This window comes from Bombina bombina, chromosome 2, assembly GCF_027579735.1.
Source record: "Bombina bombina isolate aBomBom1 chromosome 2, aBomBom1.pri, whole genome shotgun sequence".
Classification (NCBI taxonomy): Eukaryota; Metazoa; Chordata; class Amphibia; order Anura; family Bombinatoridae; genus Bombina; species Bombina bombina.
Window position 1 is genome coordinate 856,636,076 of NC_069500.1, and position 23,234 is coordinate 856,659,309.

Consider the following 23,234-nt stretch of genomic DNA (forward strand, 5'->3'; position numbering starts at 1 on the left):
ACTTTTTCTTACATTATCTCTTCTGTAAACCACTGGGAGTGTAATTTCTTCTGCTTGCTGTGTTTACACATGTTGGCCTCAAGGCAAAAAGCTTTAAGGATAGGTGTGGATACCACAGGATAAATAAACTATTTAAATTTACAATGTATGGACAATGGAAATAATGTTCAAAATATTAATACACTCAAGCTGGAAAAGTGGATCAGTGTAAACAAATTAAAGGGGATAACATTTTTGAGTAAACTGTCCATTTAATGGTTTATGTATGAAGAACATATTTCATGTGTAGATAAGCAATATTGAATATTTGATTGTAAGAATGATTTCTCTTTCTTATTCCAATGTATATTTGATAGATTTATATTATGTTGTGTAATTATCATTAATATTCTTCTATTTATTTCTTTTAGGTTGTGACTCAGCATGGCTCATGCTCGAAATTCTATCGCGTATAGAGCAAGCCGTGTTGAGGAACTCGCTGTTCCTGGGAAGGATGCATGACACCATTCATACCCTGCTCCAGGTTCAGCGTTTGACTCTACACCATATAAGGCATTTACAGTCAATGCCTGAATCTGGAGCAGAGCATGAAGAGGACAATGAAGGTAATGCCCAGTAAGTGGAGTATCTGGAGATGCTCCAAGGTCACACTTAAGATTCTTCCTTCCACATGTTACTGTTTTGTTTTTTCCTGTTGCCATTTGGCCTTTTTTGTTTATTGTTGTGCCTGTTGCACTCTTTTACCTTGTCAAATGGCTCCAATGGGGCTGTGTTGGCCCTTGTCAACTCCCTCCAAGGACTGTGAGGCACTATAGCACCTTGTCAAATGGCTCCAATGGGGCTGTGTTGGCCTTTGTTTGCCCTTGTCAACTCCCTCCAAGGACTGTGATGCACTATGACACCTTGTCAAGTGGCTCCCATGGGGCTGTGTTGGCCCTTGTCAACTCCCTCCAAGGACTGTGATGCACTTTGGCACCTTGTCAAATGGCTCCAATGGGGCTGTGTTGGCCTTTGTTTGCCCTTGTCAACATCCCTCCAAGGACTGTGATTCACTCTTTTACCTTGTCAAATGGCTCCAATGGGGCTGTGTTGGCCCTTCTCAACTCCCTCCAAGGACTGTGATGCACTCTTTTACCTTGTCAAATGGCTCCAATGGGGCTGTGTTGGCCCTTGTCAACTCCCTCCAAGGACTGTGATGCACTCTTTTACCTTGTCAAATGGCTCCAATGGGGCTGTGCTGGCCTTTGTTGGCCCTTGTCAACTCCCACCAATGACTGTGATGCACTCTTTTACCTTGTCAAATGGCTCCAATGGGGCTGTGTTGGCCCCTTTCAACTCCCTCCAAGGAATGTGATGCACTCTTTTACCTTGTCAAATGGCTCCAATGGGGCTGTGTTGGCCCTTGTCAACTCCCTCCAAGGACTGTGATGCATTCTTTCACCTTGTGAAATGGCTCCAATGGGGCTGTGTTGGCCCCTTTCAACTCCCTCCAAGGAATGTGATGCACTCTTTTACCTTGTCAAATGGCTCCAATGGGGCTGTGTTGGCCCTTCTCAACTCCCTCCAAGGACTGTGATGCACTCTTTTACCTTGTCAAATGGCTCCAATGGGGCTGTGTTGGCCCTTTTCATCTCCCTCCAAGGACTGTGATGCACTCTTTTACCTTGTCAAATGGCTCCAATGGGGCTGTGTTGGCCCTTTTCAACTCCCTCCAAGGACTGTGATGCACTCTTTTACCTTGTCAAATGGCTCCAATGGGGCTGTATTGGCCCTTGTCAACTCCCTCCAAGGACTGTGATGCACTCTTTTACCTTGTCAAATGGCTCCAATGGGGCTGTGCTGGCCTTTGTTGGCCCTTGTCAACTCCCTCCAAGGACTGTGATGCACTCTTTTACCTTGTCAAATGGCTCCAATGGGGCTGTGCTGGCCTTTGTTGGCCCTTGTCAACTCCCTTCAAGGACTGTGATGCACTCTTTTACCTTGTCAAATGGCTCCAATGGGGCTGTGCTGGCCCTTGTCCACTCTCTCCAAGGACTGTGATGCACTCTTTTACCTTGTCAAATGGCTCCAATGGGGCTGTGTTGGCCCTTTTTAACTCCCTCCAAGGACTGTGATGCACTCTTTTACCTTGTCAAATGGCTCCAATGGGGCTGTGTTGGCCCTTGTCAACTCCCACCAAGGACTGTGATGCACTCTGTTACCTTGTCAAATGGCTCCAATGGGCTGTGCTGGCCTTTGTTGGCCCTTGTCAACTCCCACCAAGGACTGTGATGCACTCTTTTACCTTGTCAAATGGCTCCAATGGGGCTGTGTTGGCCCTTGTCAACTCCCTCCAAGGACTGTGATGCACTCTTTTACCTTGTCAAATGGCTCCAATTTTAATGATCTTTCAACATGTTTTTTTTTTAAACGTTGTTTATGTTTTATGACATACTAATAAAATACATGTCATTCCACGATTATTTGTCCTCTTTATTCAATGTCATTGATTGAAATCTCTAGTTTATGTGGTTAATCCTTAAAGGAACCTGAAACCAAATAATTGTTTTTCCGGAATCATATATGTAATACAATTGTAAATTACTTTAATATTTACATCTCAAATTTAATTTTATTCTTTTCTTGATATACTTTTCGTAAAGCTTTATGTTTGCAAGATTATGATTAGCATAGTAATGAATTTATGATTCCCCAGTTTTGTATAACCAACACAGTTGGTTTTCCGGTTAGGGTGTAACAACTGAACACTCCATGTCGGCGTGCTAGTCCGACTAAGGGAAAACTTTACCCCACTCATAGCCTCATAGCCCCGTCAACTTGCTGAAGCGTGGCCCTGGGCCAGCGTGAGAAGGAAACCTACATAGTGGAGGAAGGCGTAGCGGCTAGACCGCTTACAACTTTTAACTTTTGTGACTAGTTATTGGAATGCTGAGTGAGCACCTAAGACCCTAATTCCTTGGATTACAAGTGCTGGTGAGATTACCTGTCGATGACAACATAGACCGCACAGAATACGCAAGGAGGCTCGGCTACGCTGCAGTGGGGGGGCGCTGCTGACGTGCGGAGGGATCCGAGCGTCACGCTCCTCCCCAGCAGCGATTGGGAGCAGTGTGTTGTCGTCAGACCAGAGACCGGTGACCGGCTGTGCAGAAGCTGCACGGGGGATGCTCGGAGTATCCGGAAAAAGTGCCTAAGTGAATCTGCAGAGTGGCGGCTGGTGACAGCAGGGTGAGATCGCAAGTGTGCATTCTGACTGGTGAATCAGTTGTACTACCGAGGTCCCGCATCTAACCCCAGTAAAGTGGTAGTGGTTTCAAGCAACGGAGCGGCTGAGTATACCATTCATTGGGGTTCAAATAGTTCCCGGGTAGTTAGCCCTTCACAGGTTGATCATTTGTTGGTATGGAGTGGTCAGTGATTGGGTCTTAGGGAGCTGAAATAAGCATATAAAGTATTTTTGATGGTGAACTGGCTAAGGAACTCTGTCACCCTAAATTACAAGTTTTTGGCTAAGAACTTACGGCTAGATTTAGAGTTTTGTCGGTAACGACCCGAAAAGCTAACGCCGGCTTTTTTCTGGCCGCACCATAAAAATAACTCTGGTATTGAGAGTCCACATAAAGGCTGCGTTAGGCTCCAAAAAAGAGCGTAGAGCATATTTAACGCAGCTTCAACTCTCGATACCAGAGTTGCTCACGGACGCGGCCAGCCTCAAAAACGTGCTCGTGCACGATTCCCCCATAGAAAACAATGTTGCTGTTTGAGCTGAAAAAAAACCTAACACCTGCAAAAAAGCCGCGTTCAGCTCCTAACGCAGCCCCATTGTTTGCTATGCGGAAACACTTCCTACGTCTGCACCTAACATGTACCCCGAGTCTAAACACCCCTAACCTTACACTTATTAACCCCTAATCTGCCGCCCCCGCTATCGCTGACCCCTGCATATTATTATTAACCCCTAATCTGCTGCCCTAACATCGCCGACCCCTATATTTATATTTATTAACCCCTAATATGCCCCCCACAACGTTGCCTCCACCTGCCTACACTTATTAACCCCTAATCTGCCGAGCGGACCTGAGCGCTACTATAATAAAGTTATTTACCCCTAATCCGCCTCACTAACTCTATAATAAATAGTATTAACCCCTAATATGCCCTCCCTAACATCGCCGACACCTAACTTCAATTATTAACCCCTAATCTGCCGACTGGAGCTCACCGCTATTCTAATAAATGTATTAACCCCTAAAGCTAAGTCTAACCCTAACACTAACACCCCACTAAGTTACCTTACCAGCCCTGAACAGGGCCCTTTGCGGGCATGCCCCAAGAAGTTCAGCTCTTTTGCCTGTAAAAAAAAACATACAATACCCCCCCAACATTACAACCCACCACCCACATACCCCTAATCTAACCCAAACCCCCCTTAAATAAACCTAACACTAAGCCCCTGAAGATCATCCTACCTTGTCTTCACCTCACCGGGTATCACACCGATCCGGCTCCGATATCTTCATCCAACCCAAGAGGGGGCTAGACATCCACTGAAGAAGTCCAGAAGAGGGTCCAAAGTCTTCATCCTATCCGGGAAGAAGAGTAGATCCGGACCGGCAACCATCATCTTCCAAGCGGCATCTTCTATCTTCATCCGATGAGGACTGGCTCCATCCTGAAGACCTCCACCGCGGACCCATCTTCATCCGGTGACGTCCAACTGAAGAATGACGGTTCCTTTAAGGGACGTCATCCAAGATGGCGTCCCTCGAATTCCGATTGGCTGATAGGATTCTATCTTGGATGACGTCCCTTAAAGGAGCCGTCATTCTTCAGTTGGACGTCGCCGGATGAAGATGGGTCCGCGGTGGAGGTCTTCAGGATGGAGCCGGTCCTCATCAGATGAAGATGGAAGATGATGGTTGCCGGTCCGGATCTACTCTTCTTCCCGGATAGGATGAAGACTTTGGACCCTCTTCTGGACTTCTTCAGTGGATGTCTAGCCCCCGCTTGGGTTGGATGAAGATATCGGAGCCAGGACGGATCGGTGTGATACCCGGTGAGGTGAAGACAAGGTAGGATGATCTTCAGGGGCTTAGTGTTAGGTTTATTTAAGGGGGGTTTGGGTTAGATTAGGGGTATGTGGGTGGTGGGTTGTAATGTGGGTGGGGGGGTATTGTATGTTTTTTTTTTTTACAGGCAAAAGAGCTGAACTTCTTGGGGCATGCCCCGCAAAGGGCCCTGTTCAGGGCTGGTAAGGTAAAAGAGCTTTGAACTTTAGTAATTTAGAATAGGGTAGGGCATTTTTTTATTTTGTGGGGCTTTGTTATTTTATTAGGGGGCTTAGAGTAGGTGTAATTAGTTTAAAATTGTTGTAATATTTTTCTTATGTTTGTAAATATTTTTTTATTTTTTGTAACTTAGTTCTTTTTTATTTTTTGTACTTTAGTTAGTTTATTTCATTGTAGTTATTTGTAGGTATTGTATTTAATTTATTTATTGATAGTGTAGTCTTAGGTTTAATTGTAGGTAATTGTAGGTATTTTATTTAATTAATTTATTGATAGTGTAGTGTTAGGTTTAATTGTAACTTAGGTTAGGATTTATTTTACAGGTAAATTTGTAATTATTTTAACTATTTTAGCTATTAAATAGTTCTTAACTATTTAATAGCTATTGTACCTGGTTAAAATAAATACAAAGTTACCTGTAAAATAAATATTAATCCTAAAATAGCTATAATATAATTATAATTTATATTGTAGCTATATTAGGATTTATTTTACAGGTAAGTATTTAGCTTTAAATAGGAATAATTTATGTAATAAGAGTTAATTAATTTCGTTAGATTAAAATTATATTTAATTTAGGGGGTGTTAGTGTTAGAGTTAGACTTAGCTTTAGGGGTTAATACATTTATTAGAATAGCGGTGAGCTCCAGTCGGCAGATTAGGGGTTAATGTTTGAAGTTAGGTGTCGGCGATGTTAGGGAGGGCAGATTAGGGGTTAATACTATTTATGATAGGGTTAGTGAGGACGGATTAGGGGTTAATAACTTTATAATAATAGCGGTGCGGTCCGCTCGGCAGATTAGGGGTTAATAAGTGTAGGCAGGTGGAGGCGACGTTGAGGGGGGCAGATTAGGGGTTAATAAATATAATATAGGGGTCGGCAGTGTTAGGGGCAGCAGATTAGGGGTACATAGCTATAATGTAGCTGGCGGCTCTGCAGATTAGGGGTTAATTATTGTAGGTAGCTGGCGGCGACTTTGTGGGGGGCAGATTAGGGGTTAATAAATATAATATAGAGGTCGGCGGTGTTAGGGGCAGCAGATTAGGGGTACATAAGGATAACTTAGTTGGCGGTCGGCAGATTAGGGGTTAAAAAAATGTAATCGAGTTGCGGCGATGTGGGGGGACCTCGGTTTAGGGGTACATAGGTAGTTTATGGGTGTTAGTGTACTTTAGAGTACAGTAGTTAAGAGCTTTATAAACCGGCGTTAGCCCAGAAAGCTCTTAACTACTGACTTTTAACGCTCACTTCAGACACGACTCTAAATACCGGAGTTAGAAAAATCCCATTGAAATGATAGGATACGCAATTGACGTAAGGGGATCTGCGGTATGGAAAAGTCGCGGCTGAAAAGTGAGCGTTAGACCCTTTTTTGAGTGACTCCAAATACCGGAGGTAGCCTAAAACCAGCGTTAGGAGCCTCTAACGCTGGTTTTCACGGCTAACGCCAAACTCTAAATCTAGGCCTTAAGCTCTTACTGGGAACTCAAAGGTTATCAGAATAAAGGCATCAGAGGATTGTTTTTTTCCTCCTCAGCTAAAGTGGACTTTGCTAATTAATTGTCCTGAATAGGAGGAACTTTTTTGTGATTTGTTCTTTTTTCACATATATTCTTTTTTTATTTTTGCTTCTCTTGTTTTCTTCGATTACTATGGTAAAAATTCTGACTGCAGGATAGTAGCAGTATTGAAAAATTGCTAAGGGCTATTCTTTGCAATAACGTTGAAAAGGAAACCCCATATCTTGGTTTATTGTTGATTGCTTGTGTTGCCTGCATATATCATGTTTTAACTTTGTTCCACTAAATTAGATAGTTAAAAGATAGTTCTGTGTGTCTTTTTTTGCTAAAGAACAAAGTATATTTAATATTTTTTCTGTTCTTCAGTAGGAATTAATTTTTCTAGTGTCAAAAAGCAACAAATTTCAGGCATCAGTAGAAGCCAGCAGAGGGCAGACTCACCCCTCTATCACTTTTAAGTTTAAAATTTTGGCAGGTTAACTGCTATAAGCACATGTAAAAGAATTAAGTACACATACCTATAAACACAATTATGATATTATTGGGAGCAGATCATAATTTTTGATCTGTATAAGGTCCCATCTTTTCTCAAGGGTTAAAGGGAATCACTTTAGTTTAAATTTATTTCAATCACCATTTCATATCATAGCCAGGCCCGGAGTATAAAAAAGGTGCTGGTTGGTTCATTGTTTTTGTTTTTTCTTTTTTTTTTTCTTCATCTATTTGTTGGAAAATTGGGATTTGTTTTCTTTGGGTTTTTTATTTTTATCACATTGTATGGATAAGTTTGTTTCACAGGTTAGAGTCAGTTCTACAAAGATGCCTGTAAAGCTCAAGGAGAAAAAAGCCAAAATGGCTTACACTAGTATAGAGGTAGTCTCAGATGCTAGCCCTGCAGGATCTGATATGCAAGTCTTGATGGGTCAACTAAGTGCCCATTTTCTCCCCAGTTTGAGATGATTAAGAAGGAGTTAGGAGTTATAGCAACAGAAATAGGGGTACTCTCTTCTGAAGTTAAGCAATTTTCAGTCAGGATGTTAGAAGCAGAAAACAGAATCTTGCTATTAGAAGATCAGGTAAATTCTCAAGAGAGTACATCCCAGAATCAGGAGGCCAGAATTAATAGTATGCAATTGCGTCTGGAGGATCTTGAAGATTGCTCCAGACGCAATAACATCAGGGTTATTGGCCTTCCGGAGTCCACTGAGTTTGATGATATTGGTTAATTTATGTCTATTACTCTACCACAAGCCCTGAGTATGCCACCCCAGTCCTTACCATTAGTAATTGAAAGGGCACACAGAGTTGGTTATAAGAGAACGGTAGAGTCTGGATCTGTCCGACCTAGAATGGTTATTTGTAAATTCTTGAAATTTCAGGATAAAGTGGAAATTTTATAAAGGTATAAAAACTCTAGCCCCCTATTATTTGGCAATAACAAAATCCTCTTATTTCAGGATTATTCTGCGGAAACATCCTCTAAGAGGAAAGGGATGGTGCCATATTGCACACAGTTAATAAATAAGGGGTTAAATGCACGTCTGCTCTATCCGGCCAGAATCGTAGTTGAAGTTGGGGGAACAAGGCATACTCTTAGTCAAATAGATGAAGTCAAAAGTTTTATTAAAACATATAATAGTAATCTAGAGCAGTTATCCAACCCAGCCAGGAGTACGTAGTCAAATGGATTGTGGTGGTCAGTAGGGTTATGTGATGTTAAGGAATTATGGTAAAGCCCAAATTACCTGATCATTTATGTGGTTTTGTTTTAAATTTTTCTTTTTCTGCTATATTTAAGTTTTTATTGAATGTTAATTTTTGCTTCCAATTGATACGTTTTTGTGTTTATTTCACCCTTCCCTTTTTTTTTTTTCTTTTTTTTTGTTTTTTTGTTTTTTTTGTTTTTGTTTTGTTCTGTTTTATTTTGTCTTGTTTGTTATTTATTTTGTTTTTGTACTGTCTGGTCTTGTTTCTTGCAAATCAAAGAAGGTTAAGGGATGATAGCTGAAGGTTTTAAAATAGTATCATGGAATGTGGGAGGGATTTCCTCCCCTGCAAAGCGTAAGGCGATTATTAAGATCTTGGCCAAGCAAAAACCCAATTTAGTTTGCCTGCAGGAAACGCATCTGAATAAGCAGGAAGCTGATAAGCTTAAGGTTAAATGGGTAGGTGAGGTAATTTCAACATCTGGGTCCACCAAGAAAGCAGGTGTAGCAATTTTAATCCACAAAAATTTTGAGTATAAAATTATTAAGACAGAAATAGATATAGCAGCCAGATTTATTTTTCTTCAGATTAGTATTGAGGGGAAGTATTTTCACTTTGTAATGTTTACGGTCCCAATAAATTCTCCTCTGAATTTTGGGGGAAAATCAAAGCAAAAATATTCCCATTTAAAGCTGAGAACTTAGTGCTATGTGGTGACTTTAACATGACCATACATCCAATATTAGACAGTTTTTCTAAAAGAAATACGGCAGTCTATAAGAAAGAAGCTAAATATTTTAAACAGTTTTGTCAAAAATTAAATCTGGTTGATATATGGAGGATGCAAAATCCTGATATGCAGAAATTCACGTGCAAATCTAAGGCTCACAGAACCTTCTCAAGAATCGACCTGTTTTTGGTCTCTGAGGTGGTATCTATCTGGAAACTGGAAGCAGAAATTGGTGAAATTTTGATTTCAGATCATGCCACTATTTCACTATCTTTTCCTCCTTGTGGGAGGAGTAAAGCAGGCAATTCAGTCTTTTTTTTCCCCAGACATTTATATTCAGATGTTGGATTTTGCTCTTGGATGAGGCAAAAGTGGTTAGAATTTAGGAGGTTTAATGACAGCTATAGAAACAAGATAGAAATTTTCTGGGAGGCGTTAAAAGCCGTGTTGCGGGGAGAGATTACAGCCTATGTTAAAAAGCGGGATAAAATTATGAAGGCAAGGGAAACCCAATTATCCAATAAGGTAAAGAATGCATACAGAAATCTCCAGTCAGATCCCTCTATGTCTAATTGGGATGTATATTCAGAACGGAGAAGGGAGAGAGATATCTTTCTAAAACAAAGATCACAGGAGGAAGAAATAAGAATAAATAGACATTATAGGGGAATTAATGGGAGCTTGGCTAAATATTTAGCTAAACTGACCAAAAGTAGAAAGAAAAAAAATCTTATTACAGCTATAAAGTATAAGGGTCTAAGATATATGGATACCAAAGAAATAGGTGAGGCCTTTTTTAATTATTATCAACAACTATATGCATCGGTTGATATAAATTACTCTAATCAAGAGCAATTTTGGTCTAGGATTAAGACTCCTAAGGTACAATCAGAAGAATTGGTTTTACTGAATGACCCTATTACAACTCTAGAAATCAGCAAGGCAATTGATCAGTTAAAATTGAACAAAGCAGCAGGCCCAGATGGGTTTCCTGCAGAATTCTATAAAGCTTTAAAGGATGATCTGCTTGAAATACTACAGGATTTATTTAACACGTATTATACTATGGGAGACTCTATCTCAGGGTATTTTTCTGCGGCGAATATCTCCCTTATTCACAAAAAAGGTAAAGATCCAGAGGATCCTGCCTCCTACAGACCGATTTCGGTATTAAACACCGATTATAAGATATTAACGGCCATTATTTCTGCTAGATTATCACAGTGTTTACAGGATCTGATACATCCGGATCAATCGGGTTTCATGACTTCTAGAAATCCAATAAAGAATTTTCGTAAAGTTTTGGTTTTCCTAGATTATGCATGGAATATTCTTCAAAATGATAGGAGACAGGATTCCCTGGATAGGGCGGTGCTTACACTAGATGCAACTAAAGCATTTGACTCTATTGTCTGGGTCCACCTATTTCGCTCCCTTGAGAGATTTGGGTTTAACGGAAATTTTGTTCAGTTTGTTAAAAAAATTTATGCCAAACCTGTTTCATATTTATTGGTTAATAGAGTGTGTTCTCAACCTATAATTTTGCAGCGAGGGACCAGACAGGGATGTCTGTTATCCCCATTATTATTTAATGTCGCCCTGGAACCGTTCGCAATTGGGCTTAGGGAGAGTCTATCTGGTATCTCATTGGGCTCTCAGAGGTTAAAAGTATTGTTGTACGCTGATGATATACTTATCTTTATGGAGAATCTTCATCAATCTATCCCAATTTTGTTGTCACTCCTTGAGGAATTTGGTTCATTTTCAGGGTACAGAATCAATGCGGATAAAAGTGAATTAATGTTGGTAGGTAAATCGGTTATCCCTACGGTTAAAATTCCTTTCAAGAGGGTTGATGCTATTAAATATCTTGGATTAGTATTACATATGAATCCTAAGCAGTGGTACTCTTATAATTACATTCCTCTATTGCAAAAAATTAAATGTGATTTACAATTATGGGCTTCTTTCCCATTGGCGATTACCGCAAGGGTGAATTTAATTAAAACGATAATTTTCCCTCGCCTTCTTTACCCACTTCAAAATTTGCCAGTATTTATTCCCAATAAAGATATCAAGGAATTATATGGGTATATCTCTAAATTTCTTTGGAAAGACAAAAAACCCCGCATAGCTCTTAAGAAATTAATGCAGAAGTCTTCCTTAGGTGGTATGGCATTACCGGATATTAAGACATATAATATAGTTACATTGATAAAATTCGCCTTTGATTGGATTTCGGAGGCCAATACGGTTGCTGCTCTTGCGGAGGAGTCGGCAATAATATATCCTTTTGTTTTAAAGGCAATCCTCCATTGTAAGCCGAGACAATTACCATTCAATGTTTTTATGCTTATCTCATTTAAGAATATAGTAATAGCTTGGCATAAGTTCTGTACCCTGCTGGGCATAGATCCAACATATTCAGATTTTCTACCTATTAAGGGTAATCCTCAATTCTTTCCAGGTATTTCTCAGAGAGTATTTGACCTTTGGGCTGAAAAAGGGTTAAAGTTGGTTAAACAACTTTTTGATAGTAATTATCGAGTGTTAGATGTGGAATCCTTTTTCAATCTGTTCGAGTTGCCAAGGGCTAACCTGTTCGCATACTTTCAGACTCGGCATTTTATTTCTGCTCAGGAGTGGGTGTTTCCCTTGTCAGCTGAAGTCAGAGTCATTATTCAGAAATATTCGAGGCGGGATACTTCGGTTTCATTGATTTATGACATTATGCTATCTAAACAAAGTCAAGTATATGTAGATAAGATTTGTAGTTTTTGGTCCACTTTGTTTGCTGATATAGATAATGAGACCATAGAACAGAGTTTTTCTAGGTTGAAGAAATGAAAAGTTCCTGTTAGCTGGAAAGAATCGTACATGAAGTTAATTAATAATTTTTATTTTTATCCGTTGAAGATAGCTAAATTTTATCCAGCTAGGTCAAGCAGATGCCCTAAATGTTCTCAGATGGGTGCAGATTTATTGCATATGTTTTGGTTTTGTCCCAAAGTTAACCAATTCTGGCTGAAGATTGCCTATTAGTTTAATACACACCTTAAGATCTCGGTTAAACTGAAACCATGAGATATTGTGTTTCTAATTCCTATGTTAAGTGGGAGTGATAATTATTGGGTTAGTACTTTTAATACTATTATTCTGACTGTCAGGTATCTTATATTAAAATATTGGATATCAAACAGAGTTCCGGGTTTTAATGAGGCTATGAAAGTTATCCAAGAACAGATAATTTTTGAAGCTTATCATTTGCAAGATGCCACAGAGAGGAGAGTTAAAAGTTTTCTGGTAGCTTGGTGCCCATTTATGAAGTCCTATCCCCTTTCTATACAGAAACAGATTTGTTCTCCATTCTTATCATCCGTGAGCTTTATAGAATTAGTATTACTAGGTGCATTCCCTTCCTCCTGGATTGATACCAGATAGGTTAATTCAGTATTAACTGGGTATTGTTGTGTGTGTTTTTTTTTTTTTCTGGTATCACGTAGTATTACGTGAATTGTAAAATATTTCAAAAAAGCTCACCATGGAGATGGAGCTAGCCAATGTATAGGCAATAGTTTTATGTCAATCAAGAAGGAAATTTTGTTGTCAAGAGGATTTGCTTTTCTTTTGTTTTGTCTCCGGTTGATCTATGACTATGATGTATTGTATTATTTGGTGTGAATTAAATAAATGTTTAAAAAAAAAAAAGTAATGAATTTATATATATATATATATATATATATATATATCTTGCTGTTTGTATATATATGTATATTTTTAATTTCACATCCATGTGTTCATTTGTAAACTCTGTGTGAATTGATGCACCTTTAACAAATGATCCCAGGATTGATACAATGATATAATCTCTGTAAAGTGTTATTTTTATGTAAATAGTATCCTCTCTGTGAATCCAGATTTTTTTTATTTGGTATTTCATGTCCCTTTAAGTGATGCTGACCACAATTGTTAAGGAATGGATCTGCATTTCTAAAGCGTTTTTGTCCTTTTGACATGAACAAGGACATATAATCTTACTTTAAAAAAAACTCTTATTTGAATGACGACAGCACATGTATTTCAATTTTATCTTATTGTAGTAGTGTAACCAAATCAATCACTGTGTGTAATGCGCATATTTTAGATGATGATTATCTTTCTATTAATATTTTATAAATTCAATTATCCTCCATATTTCAACTTGAATAAGTGACACGTTTGATAAATACATGTGTCATTATTGTTATTCCAAAACAATATAAACATATCTGCAAACATCAATGACGTATGTATTTATCATGTGTACCTTTTAAATGGTAAAGATGGACACCATAGCTAGAGTTAAAGGGACAGTCAAGTCCCAAAAGATGATTCATGATTTAAATAGGGCATGCGATTTTAACCAACTTCCTAATTTACTATTATCCACAATTTTGCTTTGTTCTCTTGGTATTCTTAGTTGAAAGCTAAAACTAGGAGGTTCATATGCTAATTTCTTTGACCTTGAAGATTGCCTCTAATCTGAATAAATTTTGACTACTATAAGGCATTAGTTTACATGTTTCATATAGATAACATTGAGCTCATGCACGTAAAGTGACCTAGGAGTGAGCATTGATTGGCTAAACTGCATGTCTGTCAAAAGAACAGAAATAATGGGGCAATCAGCAGAAGCTTAGATACAAGATAATAACAGAAGTAAAAAGTATATTCATATATAACTGTGTTTGTTGTTCAAAAATGATTAATGTGTAATAAAGGGATTAGCTATATTTTTAAACCACAAAATATCTGGTGTTGATTGTCCCTTTAACATATAATATATAACACATCCCTATTTTCCTAATGCATCTCCTAGCATTAATTCTCAGTTAAAGGGACATGAAACACAATAATCCAAAGATTTTAATTTATTGTTACAATGTATTTCAAATTGCAATGTCGTACATAATCGTGTAACCTTAAAATATTGTTTTCATGTCTATTTAAAACATGCTGCTTGCTAAATAGTTTAGTTAATAATCCTCTGCTTCTAATGAAATATCTATTTATTTTCAATAATGGATTCTATTTCATATATCACAGTATTACGTTATCTAGCGTGACATTCCTAGCTAGCAATATAGACACATACTAGTTTCTAAAATATAAATACGTTTCTTATTGATATGCCAAGCTATCAACTGAGTCCTTGTATTGGCTGACATTTTTCCTCGATCTTGGATGTGCCATGTTGCTTAAGACGTCACCTGCCAGGCTGTCCAATGATTCCTTCTATTGGCTGATGTTTTTACGTGATCAAGGATGCACCTTTAATTGGATGGCGTATTTACGCGATCAAGGATGCGACTTTTATTGGATGGCGTTTTCACGCGATCAAGGATGCGACTTTTATTGGATGGCGTTTTCACGCGAACAAGGATGCGACTTTTATTGGATGGCGTATTTAGGCAATCTTTATCTGTGTATACTTTTTGTCATGGGTCAGCAAGTGATTCTGGGCCTGTACTGGCACTATTTATTAATTTATTTATATATTTGCCCTCTAAATTTTAACCCCGTTTCAACTCTTCAATTTTTTTACAGACTGTGAATGACAGCATGAGCAAGAACAAAAAGCGTTGGGAAGAAGCGCTAAGTGTCTACCACCACACTGCCTTGAACGCACCCGATCCCGTCTGATCTCTGAAGTTAACCCCTTAATGACCACAATGTACCCTGTATGTCACTGGTCGTTAAGGGTTTTTTCAGCACATAATAGCATTAGTCTAGCAAGAACACAGACTAGAGCAGTCTCAAAGCTGGTGGCAAGACCGCGCTATAAATCATTCAAGTCCCAAAAAAAGACCAGTGACAAACAGGGTACGTCGCTGGTCCTTAAGGGGTTAAGCATGGTAGTTTTTTTTTTTTCATTTTTAAAGCAGTGAAGCATGCATCATATTTACTAATAGTAGCAATATTCATTGAAACAACTGTAGCTTGCAATTACTAAAAATTAGATGTCCATTGTATTAAAGATAATTATCTTTTGTAAAAACAGACAGACAGAAAGAGGGGCAGGAAACTCTTTATCTATGTATACATTTGTCATGGGTCAGCAATTGATTCTGGGCCTGTACTGGCACTATTTATTTATTAATTCATTTATATATTTGCCATCTAAATTTTGACCCCGTTTTAACTTCAATGTTTTACAGACTGTAAATGACAGCATGAGCAAGAACAAAATACTTTGGGAAGAAGAGCTAATTGTCTACCGCTACACTGCCTTAAATATGAGGCATGCTTCACTGCTTTAAAAATGAAAAAAAAAAACAAGCCTATGGTGATCCCGTCTGATCTCAGAAGTTAAGCAGGGTCAGGCCTGGTCAGTACCTGGATGTGAGACCGCTTGGGAACACCAGGTATGGTAGGCTTTTTTTTCATTTTTAAAGCAGTGAAGCATGCCTCATATTTACTGATAGTAGCAATATTCATTGAAACAACTGTAGCTTGCAATTACTAAAAATTAGATGTCCATTTTATCAAAGATAATTATCTTTTGTAAAGACAGACAGGCAGGCAGTCAGAAAGAGGGGCAGGAAACTCTTTATCTATGTATACTTTTTGTCATGGGTCAGCAAGTGATTCTGGGCCTGTACTGGCACTATTTATTTATTAATTTATTTATATATTTGCCATCTAAATTTTAACCCCGTTTTAACTCTTCAATTTTTTACAGACTGTGAATGACAGCATGAGCAAGAACAAAAAGCGTTGGGAAGAAGCGCTAAATGTATACTGCCACACTGCCTTGAAAGCACCCGATCCTGTCTGATCTCAGAAGTTAAGTGGGGCCAGGCCTGGTAAGTACCTGAATGGGAGGCTGCCTGGGAACACCAGATGAGGTAGGCTTTTTTTCATTTTTAAAGCAGTGAAGCATGCCTCATATTTACTGATAATAGCAATAATCATTGAAACAACTAGAGCTTGCAATTACTAAAAATTAGATGTCCATTGTATTAAAGATAATTATCTTTTGTAAAGACAGACAGGCAGGCAGGCAGAAAGAGGGGCAGGAAACTCTTTAGCTGTGTATACTTTTTGTAATGTGTCAGCAAGTGATTCTGGGCCTGTACTGGCACTATTTATAAATTTATTTATATATTTGCCATCTAAATTTTTTTTTGGTAATATATTATTAGGTTTATTTACATTTAATATGATATTTGCTACAAACATTTTGAGTTTGTTTGAAGCTGTAACATCACATCCCAAATTCAAGCATAACTGAAGATGCACTGTTGCTGTCTGCTGCTGAAATCTTGACTGAAAACTGGGCTGCCATATTTGGGACACAGAATACTTACATTTAGCCATCAAAAGCCTAACTCCTAAAGTCACTTGTCATCTAAATTTTAACCCCGTTTTAACTCTTCAATATTTGCAGACTGTGAATGACAGCATGAGCAAGAACAAAAAACTTTGGGAAGAAGCACTAAGTGATTACTGCCACACTGCCTTGAATGCACCCAATCCCGTCTGATCTTGGAAGTTAAGCAGCACCAGGCCTGGTCAGTACCTGGATGGGAGCCCGCCTGGGAACACCAGGTGAGGTAGGCTTTTTTTTTTCATTTTTAAAGCAGTGAAGCATGCCTCATATTTACTGATAGTAGCAATATTTATTGAAAAAACTGTAGCTTGCAATTACTAAAAATTAGATGTCCAATGTATTAAAGATAATTATCTTTTGTAAAGACAGATAGACAGGCAGGCAGGCAGAAAGAGGGGCAGGAAACTCTTTCTTTATGTATACTTTTTGTCATGGGTCAGCAAGTGATTCTGGGCCTGTACTGGAACTATTTATTAATGTATTTATATATTTGCCATCTAAATTTTAACCCCGTTTTAACTCTTCAATTTTTTACAGACTGTGAATGACAGCATGAGCAAGAACAAAAAGCCAACGGAAGAAGTGCTAAGTGTCTACTGCCACACTGCCTTGAATGCACCCGATCCTGTCTGATCTCGGAGGTTAAGCAGGGCCAGTCCTGGGCAGTACCTGGATGGGAGGCCGCCTGGGAACACCAGGTGAGGTAGGCTTTTTTTTTCATTTTTAAAGCAGTGAAGCATGCCTCATATTTACTGATAATAGCAATATTCATTGAAACCACTGTAGCTTGCAATTACTAAAAATTAGATGTCCATTGTATTGAAGATAAATATATTTTGTAAAGACAGACAGGCATGCAGATTGAGGGGCAGAAAACTCTTTATTTGTGTATACTTTTTGTCATGGGTCAGCAAGTGATTCTGGGCCTGTACTGGCACTATTTATTATTTTCTTTATATATTTGCCATCTAAATTTTAACCCCGTTGTAACTCTTCAATTTTTTACAGACTGTGAATGACTGCATGAGCAGGAACAAAAAACTTTGGGAAGAAGAGCTAAGTGTCTAATGCCACACTGCCTTAAATGCACAGCATCCCGTCTGATCTCGGAAATTAAGCAGGGCCATGCATGGTCAATATCTGGATGGGAGGCCGCCTGGGAACACCAGGTGAGGTAGGATTTTTTTTCATTTTTAAAGCAGTGAAGCATGCCTCATATTTACTGATAGTAGCAATATTCATTGAAACAACTGTAGCTTGCAATTACTAAAAATTAGATGTCCATTGTAATAAAGATAATTATCTTTTGTAAAGACAGACAGACAGGCAGGAAGGCAGAAAGAGGGGCAGGAAACTCTTTATCTGTGTATACTTTTTGTCATGGGTCAGCAAGTGATTCTGGGCCTGTACTGGCACTATTTATTAATTTATTTATATATTTGCCATCTAAATTTTAACCCCATTTTAAATCTTCAATTTCTTAAAGACTGTGAATGACTGCATGAGCAAGAACAAAAAGCGTTGGGAAGAAGCGCTAAGTGTCTACCGCCACACTGCCCTGAATGCACCCAATCTCGTCTGATCTCGGAAGTTTAGCAGGGCCAGGCCTGGTCAGTACCTGGATGGGAGACCGCCTGGGAACACCAGGTGCGGTAGGCTTTTGTTTCATTTTAAAAGCAGTGAAGCATGCGTCATTTTTACTGATAGTAGCAATATTCATTAAAACAAATGTAGCTTGCAATTACTATAAATTAGATGTCCATTGTATTAAAGATATTTATCTTTTGTAAAGACAGACAGGCAGGCAGGCAGAAAGAGAGACAGGAAACTCTTTATCTATGTATACTTTTTGTCATGGGTCAGCAAGTGATTCTGGGCCTTTACTGGCACTATTTATTAATTTATTTATATATTTGCCATCTAAATTTTAACCCTGTTTTAACTTCAATGTTTTACAGACTGTGCATGATAGCATGAGGAAGAACAAAAAGCGTTGGGAAGAAGCGCTAAGTGTCTACCGCCACAATGCCTTGAACGCACCCGATCCCGTCAGATTTCGAAAGTTAAGCAGGGCCAGGCCTGGTAAGTACCTGGATGATAGACCACCTGGGAACAACATGTGCGGTAGGCTTTTTTTTCATTTTTTTTTTTTTATTAAATAATTTTTATTGGGCTTCAATTGCAAGATATAACAGTAAAGCATCCATAATCATTAACAGAAATACAATAAAAAAAATGACAGTATAATTATATGAATATTTCAAATGATCCCAAACATTTTTTTTTTATTTTTTGTTAAGTTTAAACTTACTATATTGCCCAGTGGTTTTCAATAAAAGTTTGAAAAGAAGAGACTTTTTTTTTTCATTATTAAAGCAGTGAAGCATGCGTCATATTTACTGATAGTAGCAATATTCATTGAAACAACTGTCGCTTGCAATTACTAGAAATTAGATGTCCATTGTATTAAAGATAATTATCTTTTGTAAAGACAGGCAGGCAGGAAGGCAGGCAGAAAGAGGGGCAGGAAACTCTTTATCTATGTATACTTTTTGTCATGGGTCAGCAAGTGATTCTGGTCCTGTACTGGCACTATTTATTTATTAATTTATTTAAATATTTGCCATCTGAATTTTAACCCCGTTTTAACTCTTCAATTTTTTTACAGACTGTGAATGACAGCATGAGCAAGAACAAAAAGCTTTGGGAAGAATCACTAAGTGTCTACTGCCACACTGCCTTGAATGCACCTGATCTCAGATGTTAAGCAGGGCAATTCCTGGTCAGTACCTGGATGGGAGGTCGCCTGGGAACACCAGGTCAGGTAGGCTTTTTTTTTTTTCATTTTTAAAGCAGTGAAGCATGCCTCATATTTACTGATAGTAGCAATATTCATTGAAACAACTGTAGCTTGCAATTACTCTAAGAAGCTCTAAGTGTCTACCGCCACACTGCCTGGAATGCGTCTGATCTCGTAAGTTAAGCAGGGCCAGGCCTTGTAAGTACCTGGATGGGAGACAGTCTGGGAACACCAGGTGCGGTAGGCTTTTTTTTCTTTTTTAAAGCAGTGAAGCATGCATCATATTTACTGATACTAGCAATATTTATTGAAACAAATGTAGCTTGCAATAACTAAAAATTAGAGGTCCATTGTATTAAAGATAAATATCTTTTGTAAATACAGACAGGCAGGCAGGCAGAAAGAGGGGCAGGAAACTTTGTATCTATGTCTACTTTTTGTCATGGGTCAGCAAGTGATTCTGGGCCTGTACTGGCACTATTTATTAATTCATTTATTTATATATTTGCCATCTAAATTTTAACCCCGTTTTAACTCTTCAATTTTTTACAGACTGTGAATGACAGCATGAGCAAGAACAAAAGCGTTTGGAAGAAGCGCTAAGTGTTTACTGCCACACTGCCTGGAATGCACCTGATCCCGTCTGATCTCAGAAGTTAAACAGGGCCAGGCCTTGTCAGAACACCAGGTGAGATAGGATTTTTTTTTTCATTTTTAAAGCAGTGAAGCATGCGTCATATTTACTGATAGTAGCAATATTCTTTGAAACAACTGTAGCTTGCAATTACTAAAAATTAGATGTCCATTGTATTAAAGATAATTATCTTTTGTAAAGACAGACAGGCAGGCAGAAAGAGGGGCAGGAAACTCTTTAACTGTGTATTCTTTTTGTCATGAGTCAGCCAGTGATTCTGGGTCTGTACTGGCACTATTTATTAATTTATTTATATATTTGCCATCTAAATTTTAACCCCGTTTTAACTCTTCAATTTTTTACAGACTGTGAATGACAGCATGAGCAAGAACAAAAAGCGTTGGGAAGAAGCGCTAAGTGTCTACTGTCAAACTGCCTTGAATGCACCCGATCCCGTCTGATCTTGGAAGTTAAGTAGGGCCAGGCCTGGTCAGTACCTGGATGGGAGACCGCCTGGCAACACCAGGTGTTGTAGGCTTTTTTTTTTAATTCTTAAAGCAGTGAAGCATGCATCATATTTACTGATAGTATCAATATTCATTGAAACAACTGTAGCTTGCAATTACTAAAATTTAGATGTCCATTGTATTAAAGATAATTATCTTTTGTAAAGGCAGGCAGGTAGGCAGGCAGACAGAAAGAGGGGCAGGAAAATCTTTATCTGTGTATACTTTTTGTCATGGGTCAGCAAGTGATTCTGGGCCTGTACTGGCACTGTTTATTAATTTATTTATATATTTGCCATCTAAATTTTAACCTCGTTTTACCTCTTCAATTTTTTACAGACTGTGAATGACAGCATGAGCAAGAACAAAAAGCGTTGGGAAGAAGCACTAATTGTCTACCGCCAAACTTCCTAGAATGCATCCAATCCCGTCTGATCTCGGAAGTTAAGCATGGCCAGGCTTGGTCAGTACTTGGATGGGGGAACACCAGGTGAGGTCGGCTTTTTTTTCATTTTTAAAGCAGTGAAGCATGCGTCATATTTACTGATAGTAGCAATATTCATTGAAACAACTGTAGCTTGCAATTACTAAAAATTAGATGTCCATTGTATTAAAGAAAACGATCTTTTGTAAAGACAGACAGGCAGGCAGGCAGAAAGAGGGGCAGGAAACTTTATCTGTGTATACTTTTTGTCATGGGTCAGCAAGTGATTCTGGGCCTGTACTGGCACTATTTATTAATTTATTTATATATTTGCCATCTAAATTTTAACCCCGTTTTAACTCTTCAATTTTTTACAGACTGTGAATGACAGCATGAGCAAGAACAAAAAGCGTTGGGAAGAAGCGCTAAGTGTCTACCACCACACTGCCTTGAATGCACCCGATCCCGTCTCATCTCGGAAATTAAGCAGGGCCAGTCCTGGTCAGTACCTGGATGGGAGACCGCCTGGGAACACCAGGGGCGGTAGGCTTTTTTTTTCATTTTTAAAGCAGTGAAGCATGCGTCATATTTACTGATAGTAGCAATATTCATTGAAACAAATGTAGCTTGCAATTACTAAAAATTAGATGGCCATTGTATTAAAGATAATTATCTTTTGTAAAGACTGGCAGGCAGAAAGAGGGGCAGGAAACTGTTTAGCTGTGTATACTTTTTGTCATGGGTCAGCAAGTGATTCTGGGCCTATACTGGCACTATTTATTAATTTATTTATATATTTGCCATCTAAATTTTAACCCCGCTTTAACTCTTCAATTTTTTAAAGACTGTGAGTGACAGCATGAGAAAGAACAAAAAGCGTTGGAAAGAAGCACTAAGTGTCTACCGCCACACTGCCTTGAATGCACCCGATCCCGTTTGATCTCGGAAGTTAAGCAGGGCCAGTCCTGGTCAGTACCTAGATGGGAGACCGCCTGGGAACATCAGGGGCGGTAGGCTTTTTTTTTTTCATTTTTAAAGCAGTGAAGCATGCGTCATATTTACTGATACTAGCAATATTTATTGAAACAAATGTAGCTTGCAATTACTAAAAATTAGATGTCCATTGTATTAAAGATAATTATCTTTTGTAAAGACAGGCAGGGAGAAAGAGGGGCAGGAAACTCTTTATCTATGTATACTTTTTGTCATGGGTCAGCAAGTGATTCTGGGCCTGTACTGGCACTATTTATTTTTTAATTTATGTATATATTTGCCATCTAAATTTTAACCCCGTTTTAACTCTTCAATTTTTTACAGACTGTGAATGACAGCATGAGCAAGAACAAAAAGCGTTGGAAAGAAGTGCTAAGTGTCTACTGCCACACTGCCTTGAATGCACCTGATCTCGGAAGTTAAGCAGGGCCAGGCCTGGTCAGTACCTGGATGGGAGGCCACCTGGGAACGCCAGGTGAGGTAGGCAATTTTTTCATTTTTAAAGCAGTGAAGCATGCCTCATATTTACTGATAGTAGCAATTTTCATTGAAACAACTGTGGCTTGCAATTACTAAAAATTAGATGTCCATTGTATTAAAGATAATTATCTTTTGTAAAGACAGGCAGGCAGGCAGAAAGAGGGGCAGGAAACTCTGTATCTATGTATTCTTTTTGTCATGGGTAAGCAAGTGATTCTGGGCCTGTACTGGCACTATTTATTAATTTATTAATTTATTTATATATTTGCCATCTAAATTTTAACCCTGTTTTAACTCTTCAATTTTTTACAGACTGTGAATGACAGCATGAGCAAGAACATAAAGCATTGGGAAGAAGAGCTAAGTTTCTACTGCCACACTGCCTTGAATGCACCTGATCTCTGAAGTTAAGCTGGGCCAGGCCTGGTCAGTACCTGGAAGGGTGGCTGCCTGTGAACACCAGGTGAGTTCGGCTTTTTTTTTCATTTTTAAAGCGGTGAAGCATGCTTCTACTTCCTAGAATGCATCCAATCCCGTCTGATCTCGGAAGTTAAGCATGGCCAGGCTTGGTCAGTACCTGGATGGGAGACCACCTGGGAACACCAGGTGAGGTCGGCTTTTTTTTCATTTTTAAAGCAGTGAAGCATGCGTCATATTTACTGATAGTAGCAATATTCATTGAAACAACTGTAGCTTGCAATTACTAAAAATTAGATGTCCATTGTTTTAAAGGAAACGAAAGAGGGTCAGGAAACTCTTTATCTATGTATACTTTTTGT

The 23,234-nt window shown here is 38.6% G+C and overlaps 2 non-coding genes and 8 pseudogenes across 2 annotated transcripts; all 10 read left to right on the plus strand.

The window, feature by feature from the left end:
* The first annotated feature begins 16,021 nt into the window (after positions 1-16,021).
* Positions 16,022-16,140, plus strand: LOC128651095 (uncharacterized; annotated as a pseudogene).
* Positions 16,141-16,729: 589 nt separating this feature from the next.
* Positions 16,730-16,848, plus strand: LOC128650971 (uncharacterized; annotated as a pseudogene).
* Positions 16,849-17,209: 361 nt separating this feature from the next.
* On the plus strand, positions 17,210-17,328 carry LOC128650923 (uncharacterized; annotated as a pseudogene).
* An 830-nt stretch (positions 17,329-18,158) lies between these two features.
* Positions 18,159-18,277, plus strand: LOC128650759 (5S ribosomal RNA). The gene has a single exon (XR_008401017.1). It is a non-coding gene; the product is annotated as a 5S ribosomal RNA (ribosomal RNA).
* A 353-nt stretch (positions 18,278-18,630) lies between these two features.
* Positions 18,631-18,749, plus strand: LOC128651027 (uncharacterized; annotated as a pseudogene).
* Positions 18,750-20,471: 1,722 nt separating this feature from the next.
* Positions 20,472-20,590, plus strand: LOC128650888 (uncharacterized; annotated as a pseudogene).
* An 823-nt stretch (positions 20,591-21,413) lies between these two features.
* Positions 21,414-21,532, plus strand: LOC128650925 (uncharacterized; annotated as a pseudogene).
* Positions 21,533-21,880: 348 nt separating this feature from the next.
* On the plus strand, positions 21,881-21,999 carry LOC128650727 (5S ribosomal RNA). The gene has a single exon (XR_008400987.1). It is a non-coding gene; the product is annotated as a 5S ribosomal RNA (ribosomal RNA).
* A 354-nt stretch (positions 22,000-22,353) lies between these two features.
* Positions 22,354-22,462, plus strand: LOC128651068 (uncharacterized; annotated as a pseudogene).
* Positions 22,463-22,956: 494 nt separating this feature from the next.
* On the plus strand, positions 22,957-23,073 carry LOC128651084 (uncharacterized; annotated as a pseudogene).
* The last annotated feature ends 161 nt before the right edge of the window (positions 23,074-23,234 follow it).